The sequence below is a fragment of the Schistocerca gregaria genome, chromosome 2, assembly GCF_023897955.1.
Source record: "Schistocerca gregaria isolate iqSchGreg1 chromosome 2, iqSchGreg1.2, whole genome shotgun sequence".
Lineage (NCBI taxonomy): Eukaryota > Metazoa > Arthropoda > Insecta > Orthoptera > Acrididae > Schistocerca > Schistocerca gregaria.
In genome coordinates this window covers 687,063,861-687,085,140 of record NC_064921.1, presented here as the reverse complement: position 1 = coordinate 687,085,140, position 21,280 = coordinate 687,063,861, and the positions used below count along the sequence as shown (strand labels likewise).

General features: G+C 42.2%; 1 protein-coding gene across 2 annotated transcripts in view; it reads left to right on the top strand.

Annotated features, from left to right (window-relative positions):
* Positions 1-12,295: 12,295 nt before the first annotated feature.
* LOC126334765 (uncharacterized) overlaps positions 12,296-21,280 on the top strand; it is a 1,160,035-nt gene continuing 1,151,050 nt past the window's right edge. For both annotated transcript variants that reach the window (XM_049997344.1, XM_049997343.1), the window contains exon 1: positions 12,296-12,458. The gene's annotated coding sequence lies outside the window, so the exon portion shown is untranslated. The remainder of the gene's footprint in view (positions 12,459-21,280) is intronic.

Genomic DNA, 21,280 nt, shown 5'->3' with positions numbered 1-21,280 from the left:
CACCGTTTTCTCAAATGAGTCAAGACACATTTTCCGCTTGTCAAAATGTGAATGTTGCCGGTGCAAATTCACTGCCGAAAAGCACTGAGGAACATGTTTCAGGCACCAGTGCATTGTTATTACAATTAATGCAACAAATGGGACAAAATCTTCAAAAGTTAGACACTTTGGAACAAAACCAGAGACAAACACAGCAGAAGCTTCAAAAGTTAGAGACAATGGAAAAAAATCTTCCGAAGTTAGACACCACGCTTGAACAAACACGTGAAGATTTAACTACTGAGTTACATAACATTGAATCGAAATGTGAAAAAGTCTGTAATGACGTAAAAACACAAATTTGTGAGCATTTACAACCTATTTTTTCGCTGCCTGAATATGCATTACAGAATCACGAATCAGCCGTAAAAGAACTGCAAACTATTTGTCATGAAAATCATGAGACCTTGCAAGCTCAAATTGACTCAGTTGCATCTACCGATTCGGTTATACAACTCAGGAAAACTAAAAGGACACAGTGGATACTCTGAAAATTGGTTCAGAAAGACACACGGAGGAAATTAGTTCATTATCAGAGAAAGTAATTGAACTTTCGGATCAGCTAAATAATTTATCTGCGAAGGTAGATGATAATCTGAATGACACAAAACCGGTAGTCTTTAATGCGAACAAATTAGGAAATTCAAACAAACTCAGAATCAAATTAATACGCAACACCAAAGAGAAATCCGGGAAGTACAAGTTCAGCTGAGACAGGTAATACAAGAATTACGTATTTCAGATGACACTCGCGCTCCAATACGGGAAGAGGGACATAGAAATACTGAACAGCCACAAAATAATAACACAGGGCACTTCGGAAAGTATGAAAGAAATTGGCAAGGTGCACCGAATTTTGAGATGGAACCGCCGAAACGAATTAACGATGACCGATATGCGACTCGCCGACACGAAGAGTTTGACTATAAGCTGTTCATTACTACACGTAAATTCAAATCATTTAGGAAGTCCGGCAATGACTTTCATCCACAAGCGTTGCTTCATCAAGTCTGTCATTGTTTTCCTTCCAACTGGTCATTAGAGCACAGATTAGAATTTATGTGTGGTTATTTAGAGAATAAACCTGCTGTAAGAATGCGATCGGTCATTCACGACTGCCACAGTGAAGGAGAATTTTACCATGCCTTCCTCTCAGCATATTGGTCTCACGCAACACAAGACCGAGTAAAACATGGCATCAATATGATGAAACATTTCGAACAATCTGAATTTTCCAGTCTTGTGAAATATTTTGGAGACGTGTTGCACAAGAATCAGTACCTGTCAAACCCATACAGCCCCTCAGAACTCATCCGCATTTGCTTAATCAAATTGCCTGAACATTTACGACACATTATTTTGGCAGGACGTTGCAAGGACGACATTGAAGCTTTTCAGGGACTCTTACAAGAATTGGAAATTGACACTGACAATCGCGGAACGCGAAAACAGGAACACAACAATTACAGGTCACATCCGTCACAATTCGGCGATGAAAGAAATAATAACTGGACACGACAAGGCTATTCTTACAACGCAAATTGTGAACAAAACAGACACCACCCATATGACAACCATTGGCAGAGAAGTAATAATTACAGGGAAAGATCACTTCTCCGTGGTAGTGACTATCACATAGACAATCAGAGAAACAGACAATATGGGAACCAAAATAATTATTATCAAGGGAGACAGAATAACTTCAGACGCAACGGTCCAGTGCGCAGTTACAATTCAGGGAGAAATTCTCCACCACTTAACCGACAAGAAAGAAACTACAGGAACTACCGACATGACGACATACGATATAATCATTACGACATACCTCAATTTCACGAGAACTGGCGGGATTCAAACAAGGCTGCGCCCACTCGGCAAGGTGAATTTGTAGAAGTTAGGTCTCGTAATCCCAATAACGACGAGCGCCAACAAAGATACAGACATTGACTCGCACCGCAGGCAGCCGCGTGCGCCGGCTGGCTCAGAGAAAAATAACATAGATGCTCTAACCTTGAGAAAAATTTTAACATTCCTTACCGACGTATACCACATGATAATTGCATTGAAGTTGAAAGTCTGCGTATTAGGAAGAGTAAAGGATTACACCACATTTCACATGTAAAACCGTTTATTGAGAGGTAATCTGCTTTTTAACTTAATCTTTGCTAGAAAATTTTTCAATTCACATTACTAGTTTGCTTTGTCACACTTAGAAACTGTTAACATGTAACAATGTTTGAAGTTAAATATCCAGTCTAGAACCTAGGGAACATATTTAGACAGTAATTACGAATGCATTGTTACATTGAACAAACGACACAGTGTTATTGTGTGTGTACATTCTTGCTTGTTAGTTGTACGATTACGTAACGACTATAAGGCTTACATATTTAGAACATATACTGGTACTGCTAATGAGATTTCACTGCAACATTTTGAGTTACATGAGAATACATTCTGGATTTGAAGTACTTTCTGGGGGATTAAAGATGACTTACCATTTGGTTTCTTTGACAGCTACACAATTATATCACGACGCTACTAATGTGTGACAATTTACATTGTTGTTTTTGTGTTGTATCTGCTTTATATCTGCACAGTTTTTCTGAATTCTTCTGGAAAGTAAAACATGTTTTAGTAGTAACTTTGTGGTATAGCTACAATAAGACAACCTTTTTTGAAGCACAACAATACGTTACAGTTTAGTACTTTCTTGGTCACGGTACCGTACGTAATAACTACGATATCTATACACAAAGCATTTCACTTGTCTTTATCATGAGGTAAGTACATTGACTTCTGCAGAACTTAGCTTTCGGTGGACGATAACTACCGCTCTTCCACAGAGATTATCTTACGACAAGACGCACAGTTTAGCGCTACAGTACACGTATTTGAGTAATTAATTTTGTACTTAAAACATTTTTAAAGATATTTGAAGTACAATGATAAAAAGGTTTTCCGTGATACGTTTCATTCCATTGCTGTAATCTGTAACACCTGAGGGTATAATTACATTAATCCTCAAGGGGGGGGGGGGGGGGGGGGGGGGTTACACGCTTACTTTGTGTACCATGTGTTTGGCAAGCACAAGGAGCCCTAGCTAATATGGAATTTGCTTATACAACTTAACACATCGATACCATATTTCTCTAACACATAAATTACACAGCTATCTGATCATTTAACTGAGAGAGACAAATATTTATTTTACTACATCAGTGACAGATGTTTACGTAATTACACAGTTGGATAACTTCACACTTATGAAATTGTATTTTGTCTGTACTTTAGGTTAGTGTTGTTTAACGTCCCGTCGACAACGACGTCATTAGAGACGGAGCGCAAGCTCGGGTTAGGGAAGGATGGGGAAGGAAATCGGCCGTGCCCTTTTCAAAGTAACCTTCCCGGCATATGCCTGAAACGATTTAAGGAAATCACGGAAAACCTAAATCAGGATGGCTGGAGACGGGATTGAACCGTCGTCCTCCCGTATGCGAGTCCAGTGTGCTAACCACTGCGCCACCTCGCTCGGTGTCTGTACTTTATGAAATGTTCATATTTTTTCGGAACCATTATGATACTATGAGAGCTTTGAATGATGTATTTGGTATAGTATCATGATTTTTAAAGTACGTTTGAGGTAGATGACACTTTTGACATGAGCAGAGAATTTTTTTAGGTTTTGAAATTATTGGAGGAAGCTACTATGATTTTGAGATTTGGCTGAGGTTTTATGATGTTATGATGACGATGTGTATGACGCTGTTGCGGTTTGTTTATGATCAATAAGCTGATGCTATATGAGGAATTTGGTTACGCTACGTATTTATTAAGATGAAATATTGAAGAAGTGTCGACGAATATGTATATGTGTAATAAGGCAAGAATAATTAGTAGTGGTTAGGGACTCTGGTTTGTGAAAAAGGTTGTTGGAAACCAAGAATCGTACTTTAAGAGTTATGAAATGTATGTAAATGCGTGAATGTATTACATTGCCCACGAAAATTTTTTGGACGCTGTTATATTTATAGGATTTTATTTTCTACACATTTGCAACGCAAATTCTCACCCTGTGAAAATATTTTTATATGAGACTGTCACTGTAGCGGAAACTGCTGTCGTAAATATTTCAGTAAGAAAGGTAAGTGACCAACTGCACGTAATTCGTCGGGAGGACCCAGCTGCACGACAGACGCCTGGAAAAAAGCCATTAGTGTGTGCCTTTCTGAGGCACAGGTGGGGGAAAAAAAAGGGGGGGTGATTATCCTCACTATTGATAGTCCTTTGTAGAAAGCATCGCAAATGCGACGCGCTCAAACTGGAAAACATATGATTATACTGTGGAGCTCTTAATTTATGATATTTACTAAAATGCCTAATGAAATGATGAGAAACATTTTACATCTATTGTCTTTCTAGTTGAGAGATTGCTCATTTTGTTTAATATCTAGTTTCTCGCTGCACTGCAGCATTGGTTAAAATAAAATTTAATAGATGTACTAATATAAATATTTTCTGTCTACAGGTCCAGTGAATAATAATTTCGTGATGTACTTCCAAAAAATGAGGGAGCACAAAAACACATTTCCCTTCATAGGAACTGTATACATAAGTTTCTTTTCAAGTAGTTGGTAATTTAATTCATAGAAAAAGTTTTGTGGTGCACCACTCTAATTATATAGACATTAAGATGTGAATAGACATCTCCCTTATCTGCATTGTTTTCTTTAGTGTAATATTTTTTCTGCTTGAGCTTTGTCATGATTAGATATAAGTTATTGCATTTGCTGCTGCTGTTTGCCAGACATAGTGCTACTAAATTTCACGTTGTATTACTCTGTTAAGCTAGTTTTACTACTGATCTATTTTTCTTTTTTGCTGCTTATATTATTTGTAATATTACTGCTTGCTTTGACAATTTCCATTTTGCTTCATTGCTGTTTGTGTTAATTGTTTTGCGCTGCTGCATTACCTCGTCCCTTAGTTTAGCATCTGAGCTCAGTATATTTAAGTTAGCTTAAGAGGGGGTAGGCTATATAAGAGAATGAGTTGCGATGAATTGGAATAAATGCATTGAGAAGTTTTACGAAAAAAGTACAGAAAGCAGGTATAGATAGGACTTTTTGGAAATAACAGAACGAAGGGAGATCTCCGAGAAGTAAAGAAAGTTTTGTTTACAAAATACTGCAGTAAAACAAACCCTCTCCTTTCCTTGTGTTATCCCACTATGTGTTTGTGTACCCTTGGGTATTTTTGTTCTTCCTGTCCTTATGTATTTATCTGATGAGAGTTACATTGTAGAATTTTTCTGATAATATGTTATTTACTTAGTGAAGATGTTTAGACGTTATTTATTCTGTTTGTTTTAATGTTTATGTGTAAAGTTGATGTATCAAAAGTTATTCTGATGTTTTATGTATTTACTTACGTCATAATTCCTGTAACACTGATGTATATGTTAGTTCAATTCTTTTGTAAAGCCCATACTACCACAAATGTTATCTGTATTGTTATGTTCTTTAATGATGTATTTTGTACCTTTGTTATTGTACTCTCATGTTATAATATTGTAATTGAAACCAGTTCTTCAAATTAAGTATCATTTCACTGCACACGTTTCTGTTGGTCATACTATATGAACAATATGTGAGAATTTGGGACTGTTAGTGTTTGCACGTGTGTTAATAATTCAGCAAGGGACTGGATAACAGCATTGCTGGTTCTAAGGACATTTACAAAAAAAGGTGACTTTTGTTCATGGGCTTGCTATATTGTCTGCAAGACTCTTCGATGGTGATTGTGTACCTGCACAGTTGCAACAGATGGCTGCTGGCCGTCTCTACAAGGACTACAGTGGGTCTGCGTCTTTGATGGCCCACCAATACCATTATTTCTACAAGGACTGCAGTGGGTCTGCACCTCTGGTGGCCCACCAATACCGTAATCTCTACAAGAACTACAGTGGTTCTGCTCTCTGATGACCTACCTACCAATATTCTTCAGAACGTCGACTGATTCTGCTGTGGGTTTGCTCTGTTGTGGCCCATTACCTGTCTGCATGTCGAGAGCCAACACTGCCTTTCCCCTGGAAGGACAACACTACTTCTTCCAGACTGCATGGAAATCCACTTCTTCAACGTGCATTTTCTTTTACTGCTCAGACTTTGAGAAAAAAAACTGCAATCTTACTATGACGGATTATCAGGACTGTCTTTATGGACTGTGAGAAAATTTTAGCTTTTGACCAACATTGTATCAATAAGCGTGTGCATTTGATTTTTTTGCTATTCTAATTATGAAAAAAATTTTCAAATCTGCATTGGACACTTCCCAAAACAATTTGTAAATTTTTTTGTGGGGAGCATGGGGGCTATGTAAGTAGGCTGTTTAGGTTTTCTTATTGGTAACGCCACGTAGCGCTATGTATAAAAATCACTGGCTGTGCTGTGTGCAGTCTGTGGATAGTTTGCATTGTTGTCTGCCATTGTAGTGTAGGGCAGCTGGATGTTAACAGCGCGTAGCGTTGCGCAGTTGGAGGTGAGCCGCCAGCAGTGGTGAAAGTAGGGAGAGAGATGGGGGAATCTTGAGAGCGGACGATCTGGACGTGTGTCCATCAGAGACAGTAAATTTGTAGTATTGCATATCATGGACTGATATATATATTATGAGTATTGAACACTATTAAGATAAATACGTTGTTTGTTCTGTATCAAAATCTTTCATTTGCTAACTATGCCTATCAGTAGTTAGTGCCTTCAGTAGTTTGAATCTTTTATTTAGCGGGCAGTAGTGGCGCTCGCTGTATTGCAGTAGTTCGAGTAATGAAGATTTTTTGTGTAAATTTAAACACAGTCATGTATAATATTTCTAAGGGGACGTTTCACGTTCACTGAGAGAAGACAAGTGGCCTTTTCGGATGAATCACGTTTTATACTCCATCGGCCTGAAGCCAACGCCTTGCCACAATCGTCGAGAGGGTCCAGGCCGAACGAGGGAGTGTTTTGATCCGGAGAATGTTTTCGTGGCATTCCCTGGGTGATCTCGTCTTTCTCGAAGGCATAGCGGATCAACAAAAGTGTGTATCTATCCTTGGCGACCACGTCCATCCCTACATACAGTTTGTTTTTCCTCGGCACGATGGGATTACCAACAGGACAACACAAAGTGTCACACAGCTTGCAGTGTACTTGCGTTGTTCAAAGAGCACCAGTATGAGTTTTTTGTATCCCGCCTGGAAAGCGGCGCGTGGGTCTGCTCCCGAAAACTGAAAGGTTGACCGAATGAAGCAACCGAGCAGGAGCACGTGAGGTAAAACACGTCGGTACTGCAAGTAAGTAGAAGTGGTTTACTTGTACATGAATAAATACAGAGGCATACAAAACTTTGTACGTAGGTGCGAAGCCTTAGACCCGTCGTAAGTATAGCAAAGTCTCTATATGAAGCGAAGTGTCCCGGCCGTCTGTTCTCGATCAAATGGGCTGGATCTGGAGTGACGCACGTAGAGCTCCACAGCACCTGCTAGAGGGCGCTGTCGTCGGTGTCTGTCATAGTGTCAACCTAAGAACTTGCACCTATGCCGTAGCATCGTAGCTATCGACACCACAAGTTTACCGTATTTATCCGGCCACCGAACTCCCCAGATTTAAACCCAATCGGGAATCAGTGGTATCACCACAACCGGGCTGCACGCACCATGGTTCGTCAAACGAGAAACCTAGCGCAGAGAACCACGACGCTGGAGTCGGCATGGCCCTACATCCCTGTTGGTACCTTTCAGACCCTGTCTTCTTGCACATCGGCGCTTCAAAAGTTGGTTATTCAGGCTTTACAGAAGTGCTAACATTGACTGGAGAGTGTCGTTTGTAAATGATCGAGTGGATGATTTAGATTATTTCAGTAGCTTTTTAGGTTATTTCAATAACTTTTCATTTCCTTTGCATGTAATAAAAAACGAGACATGATGAACAACTATCTCCGAACGCGTAGCAGACTATGAAATTAAACAAAAATGATGAAACTGCTGACAGAGAAAAACAAATAAAAATACTACTGATGATGAACAATTATGATTGAACGCGTAACAGACTATGAAATTAGACAAAAATGATGGCACTGGTGACAGAACAAAACGAATAATTGTTTGTAGCAGTCACGGTGTTACCTCTTACCCAGTACGGCTATAGTAAGATAAAAGGGTACAAGGGCGAGGAAGGTGTTGGTGATACTGACGTGCTGCGAATCTGTGCGCCACCCGCTACAATTTGTCTTACTCAGACATTCGTAGTAATTAGGCTATCTCACTGCAAAAGTCAAAACTGATAAATCACAGGTGTATGTCTATTAATAAGGAGTTCTATGGGATTCTCCTATGCAACTACTGCTAACAAGGGATCGGTTCAAACTTCCCTCACCGATGTGATTCACAGTGGCATACCGAGAGAGGTGGCACAGTGGTTAGCACACTGGACTCTCATTCGGGAGGCCTACGGTTCAATCCCGCGTCCGGCCATCCTGATTTAGGTTTTCTGTGATTTCCCTAAATCACTCCAGGCAAATACCAGGATGGTTCGTTTGAAAGGGCATGGCCATCTTCCTTCCCCATCCTTCCCTAATCCGATGAGACCGATGACCTTGCCGTCTGGTCTCCTCTCTCAAAACAACCCAGTCACAGTGGCAGGGTGTGTAGAAGGCGACTAGGATTTCAACATACGCAAAAACGAAGACGAAACTCTCAACGGCTTTCGAAAAAAGCCAGTTTGAAAATTCTGGGCGTGCTTGTATGCCTTTATTTTCTATTGGTCGCTAGTAGTGAGTGAATGCGCAGCCGGGCGAGTAAGCTATTTACTCGTGTTATTGTGTATACATTGGTTAAAAGTGTGCTTTGTAGCCTACGTAACACCGTACGAGTCAGGAATATACTGATCACAGAAACAAGAGAAACAATAATAATACAGGGTGCACATTAATAAAGCCGACGAACCATAGAGACGGACTCCTGAATGGAAATGGAGGGAAAAAGGTCCTATCAACAAGTGTCGTGCATCGTTGTCATAGTAGATGGCGCTGACGAATAAAAGTTGCTGTGACGACGTGTCATGTGTTGCCTGTATGTTGCAGGCTGTGTGATAGGCACAGCGTACTGTAAACAGCTCAATAGTCCGATATTCACGTCGGCAATAAGCCGAGATGGTTTTTGTGTAAGGCCAAGCAGATGACCGAGAGACAGCACGGCTATACCGAAACAAGTGCCCTCACAGTCACCAGCCAATCACACATTTCAAGCCAATTTCGGGCGTCTGTGTATTTATGGGTCCTTTCAGACAGACGAACATGCAGAAAGGCGGTGAATTGTGCGCAAACCAGATTTATATGACCATGTTTTACAGGATATTTCAGCGAACTCTCCCAGAAGCTGCATACAAGTGGCGTGCCAAGATGGTGTAAGCCATAGTGTATCCTGCGTATGCTCCGTGATAACCGATACTACCGGTTACGACTTGGATGTGTGCAGCTCTGTACCATGTTCTGGGACGATTTGTTGTTGCACGTTTACCGTCCATTTCCGGACACATGTTCATAGGATTTTCTTTCTTCTATTTCCAGTCAGGAATCCATTCCTACGGTTTGTCTGTTTCATTAATTTCGCCCTGTATAAGTGTTGTTTGTTCTTTCGGACATGGGATAAAGAACAGAGACCGAAATGTCATCACGGTGAGGACGACCAATCGATCACTTCAGCGCAGATGCACACCAGGCTCGAACCCTTAGGGGCAATCGGCAAAATACCGCGAGCAATGAGGATAATGGGCTATGGGCACTGCAGTAGAGGTGTATGGATAAGTTGAGGCCTCGTGTCTGTCGGGAGGCGTGCTGAGGTAGTCCGTGCAGTTGAGCATCTGCCTAGTAAGCAGCAGAACTGGGTTCGAATCCCAGTACGGCACCAATTTTCTCCTTTCCTTAAGTCAGTAATTCGTTTGTGGTTTGATTAAAAGAGTAATTATCGTGACATACAACACATGTAATGTAAACCGAAGTTTTGCAAGTGCATAATTTTTTTTAAAGTGTCTATTGCAAAACAAGCTTGGTTAGCATTCATAAACGGTTTTCGGTCACCACACAATTTCGTCTCGTACCATGCATATTAATCTTGTTGTCATGGAGATGGAAAAAAAGAAAGCAGCGGTAACGAGATACGATAGAGATTCCGCGAATACTAAACTAAGAGCTTGCTCGCCCGGCTGCAGAGTCCCTGAATAACAGCGACCATACGAACATATACACTACTGGCCATTAAAATTGCTACACCACGAAGATGACGTGCTACAGACGCGAAATTTAACCGACAGGAAGAAGATGCTGTGATATGCAAATGATTAGCTTTTCAGACTATTCACGCAAGGTTGGCGCTGGTGGAGACACGTACATCGTGCTGACACGAGGAAAGTTTCCAACCGATTTCTCATATATAAAAAGCACTTTACCGGCGTTGCCTGGTGAAACGTTGTTGTGATGCCTCGTGTAAGGAGGAGAAATGCGTACCACCACGTTTCCCACTTTGATAAAGGTCGGATTGTAGCCTATCGCGATTGTGGTTTATCGTATCGTGACATTGCTGCTCGCGTTTGTCGAGATGGTTCAAATGGCTCTAAGCACTACGGGACTTAACATCTGAGGTCATCAGTCCCCAAGACTTAGAAACTACTTAAACCTAACTAACCTAAGGACATCACACACATCCATGCCCGAGGCAGGATTTGAACCTGCGACCGTAGCAGCCGCGTCGTTCCCGACTCAAGTGTCTACAACCTCTCGGCCACCACGGCCGGCTTAGTCGAGATCCAATGACTGTTAGGAGAACATGGAATCAGTGGATTCAGGAGGGTAAAACGGAACGCCGTGCTGGATCCCAACGGCCTCGTGTCACTAGCCGTCGAGATGACAGGCATCTTATAACGGATCGTGCAGCCACGTCTCGATCCGTGAGTCAACAGATGGGGACGTTTGCAAAACAACAATCATCTGCACGAACAGTTCGACGACGTTTGCAGAAGCATGGACTATCAGCTCGGAGACCATGGCTGCGGTTACCCTTGCCACTGCATCACAGACAGGAGCACCTGCGATGGTGTACTCAACGACGAACCTGGGTGTACGAATGGTAAAACGTCATATTTCCGGATGAATCCAGGTTCTGTTTACAGCATCATGATGGTCGCATCCGTGTTTGGCGACATCGCCGTGAACGCACATTGGAAGCGTGTATTCGTCATCGCCATACTGGCGTATCACCCGGCGTGATGGTATGGGGTGCCATTGGCTAATCGTCTCGGTCACCTCTTGTTCGCATTGACGGCACTTTGAACAGTGTCCGTTACATTTCAGATGTGTTACGACCCGTGGCTCTACCCTTCATTCGATCCCTGCGAAACCCTACATTTCAGCAGGATAATGCACGACCGCATGTTGCAGGTCCTGAACGGGTCTTTCGGGATACAAATAATGTTCGACAGCTGCCTTGTCCAGCACATTCTCCAGTTCTCTCAACAATTGAAAACGTCTTGTCATTGGTGGCGGAGCAACTGTCTCGTCACAATATGCCAGTCACTACTCTTGATGAACTGTGGTATCGTGTTGAAGCTGCATGGGCAGCTGTACCTGTACACGCCATCCAAGCTCTGTTTGACTCAATGCCCAGGCGTATCAAGGCCGTTATTACGGCCAGACATGGTTGTTCTGGGTACTGATATCTCAGGATCTATGTACCCAAATTGCGTGTAAATGTAATCACGTGTCAGTTGTAGTATATTTGTCCAATGAGTACCAGTTCATCATCTCCATTTCTTCTTGGTGTAGCAATTGTAATGGCCAGTAGTGTACGTATGCCTAAAATATTCGAACTCGATTTTGTCGAAAACGGTTGAGAGTTGCGTCTGCTTATGTACATATGCGTAAGTCCTAGTCGTGCACTTTTACACACAATATCAGTGTGAATGAAAGCGGCTAGGAGAAGTTCGCACGGTCCACTTGTAAATATCAGATTCGACCTAGCATTGTGAAGAGGGTTCCGTCTCGGGTTGCGCGTGTGTCAGGAAACGCACATTGCTCTGCCGTCAAGTAGCGTACACACACACACAGAGGCGAGCCGGACTGTACACAAAGCGGCGACAGCCGCTGCGTTCGCGCGTGCGCAGTCCGCGGCGCTCCCGGACCGCTGGCGCGTGCGCAGTCGGGCGCCGGCGCAGGTGGCGACAGCTGGCCGTTGCGGCCGCGGCTGCAGTGCTGCGACCGGCCGCCCCGCGACTCGCGTTCCTGAGCGGAGAAGAGGCGCCTGGCTGCGCCCTGCTGCACAGCCCTGCCTACGCCGACGCCGGTGGCCGCGCGACGCGGGCCGCCCCCGGACGCCTGCCCCACAGCCGGTGAGTCACACGAGCGGCAGCGCCTCGCCCCCGCCTCCGCCCCCGCCGCCTCCGCCGCAGTCAATACTCGCTCGGCAGCGGCGCTGGCGCAGCATCCGTCCCCACAGCTGTTGTCACGGGAAATGCTCACTCGACACACATCTTCCCCTCGGTGGGGCTCGCGTGCGACCGGCGTCATTACCCTCGCTGTGGCAGTTTGGCAGACGCACGTGCGCTGACGCTACACCTTGTTTACTAAGCGGTTGACTTCCACCTGTTATGCCACTGCCCACTCTAAATCCCACTGACGAGTCAACAGCACGCTGGTAAACATTCATTCGTTCAGTCATTCAGTGGACACTAGACGGAGAAACGACTCGCGATTGGTTAACACTTCCTTAAGAATAGTACGGAAAAGTATACACTGAGCATGTTCATTTTCAGTACAAAGTACTGGAAAAACTGAATGATAAACACAGTACCGTTGCTAGGTGTTCTACCGCTCTACGCGAGAAGAACTATGACGCCCCCTCTTTTTTTCTATGATCAGTCTCTTGTTATCACCGCCCCCTCCACCACCACCACCACCACCCCGCAACAGCACAACAATGCAAATCTCTTGTTTCACTTCAAGCATTAAACTTAGTTGACCAGACATCTTCATTTTCTGGAGACAACTCTCATTTCCTTTAAAACTGGCTGAGGGCAACAAATGTCCTCAATTTCTTTTTTTCCCTCAATTTTTGAAAATTAAGGTAATTGAAAGTGGAAGAAGGTGCTGAAGATTTTCAATTAAAAATTAACTGAATATAAAAGTGCAACCATATTTCGCAACAATTTTTATTTCATTTTATTGCAAGAATGTTTGTTTTCCTTTCGTACTCAGTAGCAGCTGCTTTCGTTATGAGATAGGTAGGGACTGTGTTTACTTTCGTCAAAGTAAGTAAAGACTTATGTAACTGTTGCGTACCCTTTTGAAAACAATTCAGTGTTTTAAGTTTTTCCTGTTTTCCATTTCTTTCCTCCTCACTTTCTGAAGTTTTTCACTGTGTGATTTTAAATTAACTTTTTACCTCCCTTTGCTGCCCCTAAAATTTCCCACCCTGAGCAGTCGTCTTGTCTTGCTTAATGGTGGAAACGGTCCTGGATAAACTCCAAGTAATCAAATCGAAGTATTTCCTTCTGGTACACCCCTTCCTCGCAGAAGTACGGAACGATTATCTATAGTCCATTATTAATTCATACGCTCTCATACATTATTTCATCTGTTATTAATTCTTTGGTTTATAAATTTTCTAGTCTACAGTCTGTAACCTATGTTCAGAGTCACTGCATGACCAAACAGTATGGGCTTGCATGGACTCGCGGCACCTAGTAAATAAAAATAAAATAGAAAACAAAACCACCTTAAGTCATGCACTATGCATTTCGACCAGTGGGGGTTCATCCGCACATGCTTGACTGGTAAACCTCATTTTCCGGATTTAGGTTACAACTGTTCCTGTTAAAATTATATAAGTATTGGCCTATTATAGGTGTCATTTCCTGACTACAATTTCATAACACTGAGGCGAAACCGAAAGACCATTTTCTGCAATGATTAAAGTCAAACATGACACCAAAATATTGGTGTCTTAACTAAACTGGTGGAATCATAAAAATGTAAAGCATAAAAAGCAAAGTAAAAGTAGCCATATTTGAATACATGTACACAGTTCTCGTACGGCAGATCATTTGTAAACAGAATTCAAACAAGTCAAAGATTATCCAGACGTAAAGATGTTACATTTCTACATATGCAGAGGTGTTTTTCCAACATGATACGGAAATATAACATCTTTATTTACACGTAAATATCATTTGCAAACAAGTATTTGTGACGATATCACATGTGACGTCGTAAGGTCGAAACTATTAAATACTTTTAAGAAAGTCATTAACTGTTAAACTCTTCTTCTTATTTAACATGTTTTCACAAAATTTTTCTTTCTATAATAATATTTCTTAATTCTTCAACCACTATTTTCCGTGTTGAGTACAGTTCTAAAACGAATTGGATATTGTAAAGTGGGCTTTTGAGCAGCAGATACCGATGTAAGCGATTTCTAATTGTGAAACCGTTACGCACTTCATTAGACTTCCTTGCTCCACTAAAAAGGTGTACACTAGTTAACCATTTATGGCGTACTGTAGTACCTACACCCTTAATACTTAAAGTAAAATGCACATTGCAAAAATTTGTGTGGGGTTACATCCTGAACATTTCAAAATAAGTAATAAACACTACTAAACCTTAAAACAGATATACTCTCATATAACACTAATTACTTTAATGCAACAGCTCTTCTGTGTGTTTAGACAGAGTTATCGAAAGGAGACATCTGTCGTATGTTTTCATTCTTTCTGCTGTTAACATCTGTGATACTGACAATACTTCACAGCAATAAAAAATGCTTATCTCTTTGCATTACGATATATTTCTAAATCTATAAATCCGTCGTCAGCTGCTGTGTTTTTATATCAATACCTTTCTATACACTTGAGCGAAGCAAACTCGGGTACATATGCATAATTTTTTTATTTTTGTTTTGTGCTAGACAAACACGGGTAAATATTATTATTTTTGTTATTTGCTGTAGACTGATACTGAACATGGTACTGATGAAAAATCTCCCCTTCTGTACAGAAGTAAATTCATCACATCACAACTACTCACAGAGCACGTAACTACTAACCTCGAACATGAACAGACTTTTTTATTCAGCTGGATAAAAAGTATACGTCAAAGTTTATGTTCCTGTTCCGATTTGCTGGAACAGATGTCTACAACACGTAAATGAATTTCATAAATAATTTATAATTATTTTTATGTGGAATTATAATCGAATTGTCTTCTATTTTAAGACATTACCGCACTAAAGTAAAATAGGCAAACGTCATGAACTTGTAGACTGTAGTGTCTCCAAAGTAAACAGCTATTTAATCTCTGATGTTCCAAATCCATTCTTTTCAGATCTCCATAAGTTTATTCTAGTTTACGTTCTCTTCAATATTTACTGAATAAAGAATTTGACCTACTTGTGTTCTAACTATTGTTGGTATATTGAATTTAATGTTGCCTTTCCATTCAAAATACATTTTTTAAACTTTCGTAACAAGCATGTTTACAGTAAATGGGTAATACATTTCTTATAAATGTCATTTATAATTACTCATTAGTTGCTTCTCTATTGGATTACCAATAATACTTTCTGTCCAAAATTGCCGATTATTGAAACTAATAAGTGAATATTCGCGGAAAATCGAGAAACACCAATCATAGCATTAGAAACTTTTTGGTAACTTAAAGTAGCGGTCATAACAATATTTCTGTTCGTAGAAGTTTGTGTAAAATCAGCTACGTTTTTGAAGTTGGAATTTTCCTTTATCTGAACCGTGATTTGTTCACAAACTGAAACAGCTTATCACAAAATTGCGACATTTTGCCTTAGCCCAAATGACTCTTGCCACGGTCATCGATTGAATGTATTATCAAGTATCTTTCCTGTGATTTTCAGAAAAATTACTGAATTTATTAAGTGGTTTCACTGAAGAAATGAAACTGTTGTATCATAATTTTCATGAATAGGCATAATTAATGGACACATTTTCTAAGCACTTCTCCTCACACTTTTCAATTTGACCAAGAAATTTTGTTGCATGGATCACTTTATAGCAATAAGGAATTAAGTTTTATTCAGATATTTGTGTAATTTATAATTATTGTTTCCAACATTTTGCTAATAAATTCATAGATGACTTCTCCGTTGTATCTTAATTTTTGTAGCGTTTCTACTGAATCACAGTTTATCATAAGTCTTCCTGTTGTAACATAGATTAGCTCGTTATTACAAAAACCCTAATCTCTCTATGCCAGATGCGTAGGCGAAATAGGAATGGATTCTACGATGAGGCCAACGTCACGCCTGATTAATACATGTCAAACTTGTTAAGTGACTAGACTCTCTGCGTATAATTCTTACATTAGGTTCCTATTAATTCTCAAACTGCAAGTACTATAAATCCCATTTTGGACAAAAAGTCTGAAGCAGTCGTTTGTCTTTCTTTCCCATCTACAGCGTCGGATACATTCGTAGTTAAACCTGTGTTCAAGTGCACGACTGTTGACAGCTGCTTCTGAGTTCGAAGTTCCCCTAACATTTTCGATTCGTTTTTCTGAAACATGAAACTTATCGTACTCAGAATACGAATCTTCATTTATTTCTGTCGAGGATACGAGTATGGGTTCATTTGGCGCGAACAGGTAAAGTTGTTTGTCACATTAGGGCGCTACAGTTGGGTTGTAATGGGAAGAACTTACCGTTTTCCGATATTGCAGTGCCTGTGTTATTTTGATTACGATGCAAAGTTCCTCCGGACATGCATGCATGACCAAAGCAACAAGCACTGCGGTGACTACAGCCGGTATGAAATACATTAAATGTATTCTCAATTACGAATAATGACAACCATTAGCTGTAGAATGAATGACGGTAATGAAAATTTGTGCAGGACCTGGATTCGAACCCGGATTTCCTGCTTATCATAAGCGATCGCCTTACCATTTAGCTACCAATACACGACTTACGGCCAAACCCACAAATGTTGTCAACCATGCGTCTACGATCTGTACTCGTGTAGGGGATTCCAATTCGGTTTTACAGAGAGTACTCTACTGCATTGCCTCCTTACTTAGCTTGCATTTATCGCGAATCTCTTGCCCAACGTAAAGTCCCGAGCCACTGGAAAAAAGCCCAGGTGACCCCTGTATATAAGAATGGTAGAAGGTTGGTTCAAATGGCTCTGAGCACTATGGGACTCAACTGCTGTGGTCATTAGTCCCGTAGAACTTAGAACTACTTAAACCTAACTAACCTAAGGACATCACACACATCCATGCCCGAGGCAGGATTCGAACCTGCGACCGTAGCAGTCGCACGGTTCCGGACTGCGCGCCTAGAACCGCGAGACCACCGCGGCCGGCAATGGTAGAAGGACGGATCCTCAAAATTACAGACCAATATCCTTAACATTGGTTTGTTGCACGATTCTCGAAGATAGCCGGCCGCGGTGGTCTCGCGGTTCTAGGCGCGCAGACCGGAACCGTGCGACTGCTAAGGTCGCAGGTTCGAATCCTGCCTCGGGCATGGATGTGTGTGATGTCCTTAGGTTAGTTAGGTTTAAGTAGTTCTAGAGGACTGATGACCACAGCAGTTGAGTCCCATAGTGCTCAGAGCCATTTGAACCATTTTTTTTCTCGTAGATATTCTCAGTTCGAATATAATGAATTTCCTTAAGACAAGTTGCTGTCCACGCATCAGCACGGCTTTAGAAAGCATCGCTCGCGCGAAACGCAACTCTCCCTTTTTTCACATGATATCTTGCGAACCATGGATGAAGCGTATCAGACGGATGCCATATTCCTTGACTTCCGGAAAGCGTTTGACTCGATACCCCACTGCAGACTGCTAGCTAAGGTAGGAGCATATGGGATTGGTTCCGAAGTATGTGAGTGACTCGAAGACTTCTTAAGTAATAGAACCCAGTACGTTCTCCTCGATGGTGAGTGTTCATCGGAGGTGAGGGTGTCATCTGGAGTGCCCCAGGGAAGTGTGGTAGGTCCATTGTTGTCTTCTATCTACATAAATGATCTTTTGGATAGGGTGGATAGCAATGTTCGGCTGTGTGCTGATGATGCTGTGCTGTACGGAAAGGTGTCGTCTTTGTGTGACTGTAGGAGGATACAGGATGACTTGGACAGGATTTATGATTGGTGTAAAGAATGGCAGCTAACTCTAAATATAGATAAATGTAGATTAATGCAGATGAATAGGAAAAAGAATACAGTAATGTTTGAACTCTCCATTAGTAGTGTAGCGCTTGACACAGTCACGTCGATTAAATATTTGGGCGTAACATTGCAGAGCGATATGATGTGGGACAAGCATGTAATGGCAGTTGTGGGGAAGGCGGATAGTCGTCTTCGGTTCATTGGTAGAATTTTGGGAAGATGTGGTTCATCTGTACAGGAGACCGCTTATAAAACACTAATACGACCTATTCTTGAGTACTGCTCGAGCGTTTGGGATCCCTATCAGGTCGAATTGATAAAAGCAATTCAGAGGCGGGCTGCTAGATTTGTTACTGGTAGGTTTGATCATCAAGCGAGTGTTACGGAAATGCTTCAGGAACTCGTGTGGGAGTCTTTAGAGGAAAGGAGGCGTTCTTTTCGTGAATCGCTACTGATGAAATTTAGAGAACCAGCATTAGAGGCTGACTGCAGTACAATTTTACTGCAGCCAACTTACATTTCGCGGAAAGACCGCAAAGATAAGATAAGAGAGATTAGGGCTAGGAAAGAGGCATATAGGCAGTCATTTTTCCCTCGTTCTGTTTGGGAATAGAACAGGGAGTGAAGATGCTAGTTGTGGTACGAGGTACCCTCCGCCATGCACCGTGTGCTGGTTTGCGGAGTATGTATGTAGATGTACATACATTAGGTATATTCCCGTACTTGTCAGACGTTATACTTGAAAGTCCCTTGCCCGGTATCGGCAGAGAAATACGATATTGCAGTGCCTGTGTCTGATTAGGATGCAAAGCTCCTTTGGACATGTATGTATGCATGACGTGAGTCGTGCGTGACGCGCGGGATTAGCCGAGCGGTCTACTGGGCTGCAGTCATGGACTATGCGGCTGGTCCTGGCGGAAGTCGGAGTCCTCCCTCGGGCATGGGTGTGTGTGTGTTTGTCCTTAGGTTAAGTAGTGTGTAAACGTAGGGACTGACGACCTTAGCAGTTAAGTTCCATATGATTTCACACACATTTGAACATTTTTTGAGTTATGCGTGGATAGCCATATGGTAAGGCGACCGCTCGCGATAAACCGGAAGCCGGGGTTGAGCTCCGCTTCGGTACAAATTTTCACTGTTGTCATTCAGTTCTACAGCTGATGGTTGTCATTATTCGCCATTGCGAATACATATAATGTATTACCGTTATCCGGTTGCGAGACGTTTAAATCGTCTTTAGCACGCACTGCCCATGCAGTATACACACTACTGGAAATTAAAATTACTACACCAAGAAGAAATGCAGATGATAAACGGGTATTCATTTCACAAATATATTATGCTACAACTGAATGTGATAGCATTTTCACGCAATTTGGGTTAATAGATCCCGAGAAATCATTACCCAGAACAACCGCCTCCGGCGTTAATAACGGCCTTGATACGCCTGGGCATTGAGTCAAACAGAGTGAATGGCGTGTACAGGTACATTTGCCCATGCAGCTTCAACACGATACCACAGTTCATCAAGAGTAGTGACTGGCATATTACGACGAGTCAGTTGCTCAGCCAAGATTGACCAGACGTTTTCAATTGCTGAGAGATCTGGAGAATGTGCTGGCCTGGTCAGCAGTCGAACATTTTCTGTATCCAGAAAGGCCCGTACAGGACCTGCAACATGCGGTAGTGGATTACCTGCTGAAATGCAGGGTTTCGCAGGGATTGAATGGAGGGTAGAGCCACGGGTCGCAACACATCTGAAATATAACTTCCACTGTTTAAAGTACCGTCAATGCGAACAAGAGGTGACCGAGACGTGTAACCAATGGCACCCCATACCATCAAGCCGGGTGATACGCCACTATGGCGATAACTAATACACGCTTCCAATGTGCGTTCACGGCGATGTCGCCAAACACGGGATGTGACCGTGATGCTGTAAACAAAACCTGGATTCATCCGAAAAAATGTCGTTTTGCCTTTCGTGCACCCAGGTTCGTCGTTGAGTACACCATCGCGGGCGCTCCTGTCTGTGATGCAGCTTCAAGGGTAACAGCAGCCATCGTCTCCGAGCTGATAGTCCATGCTGGAAACGTCGTCGAACTGTTTGTGCAGATGGTTGTTGTGTTGCAAACGTCCCCATCTGTTGACTCAGGGATCGAGACGTGATGCACGATCCGTTACAGGCATGCGGATAAGATGCCGGTCATCTCGACTGCTAGTGATACGAGGCCGTTGGGATCCAGCACGGCTTTCCGCATTATCCTCCTGAACCCACCGATTCCATATTCCGCTAGCAGTCATTGGATCTCGACCAACGCGATCAGCACTGTCGTGATACGATAAACCGCAATCGCGATAGGCTACAATCCGACCTTTATCAAAGTCGGAAACGTGATGGTACGCATTTCTCCTCCTTACACGAGGTATCACAACGACGTTTCACCAAGCATCGCCGGTCAACTGCTGTTTGTGTATGAGAAATCGGTTGGAAACTTTCCTCATGTCAGCACGTTGTAGGTGTCGCCACCGGCGCTAACCTTGTGTGAATGCTCTGAAAAGCTAATCGTTTGTATATCACAGTATCTTCTTCCAGTCGGTTAAATTTCGCGTCGGTAGCACGTCATTTTTGCGGCGTAGCAATTTTAATGGCGAGTAGTGTAGATACTGCGTCAGAAATTTACAGGCGAAACTAATTTCTAATTTACGTCTTCTCTTTAAATGTGTATAGCGTCTAAATTTTAGTTACAAAATGCACAATAATGGTCTGAAGACTATGTACATTACAATTTTTTTTAGTCGAACACAGGAACCATAACAAGTCGTTATTTATTTTCTGCCGTTTATGGCACCTTCTCAAAAAAGTGATTACTTTTTGTTGTGTGTGTGTGTGTGTGTGTGTGTGTGTGTGTGTGTGTGTGTGTGTGCGCGCGGACGCGCGTGCGGTCGCGTGCGCGTGCATGCGTGCGTGCGTGCCAGAGCGCTCTCGCGCGTGTGCGTTCGTGCATGCGTG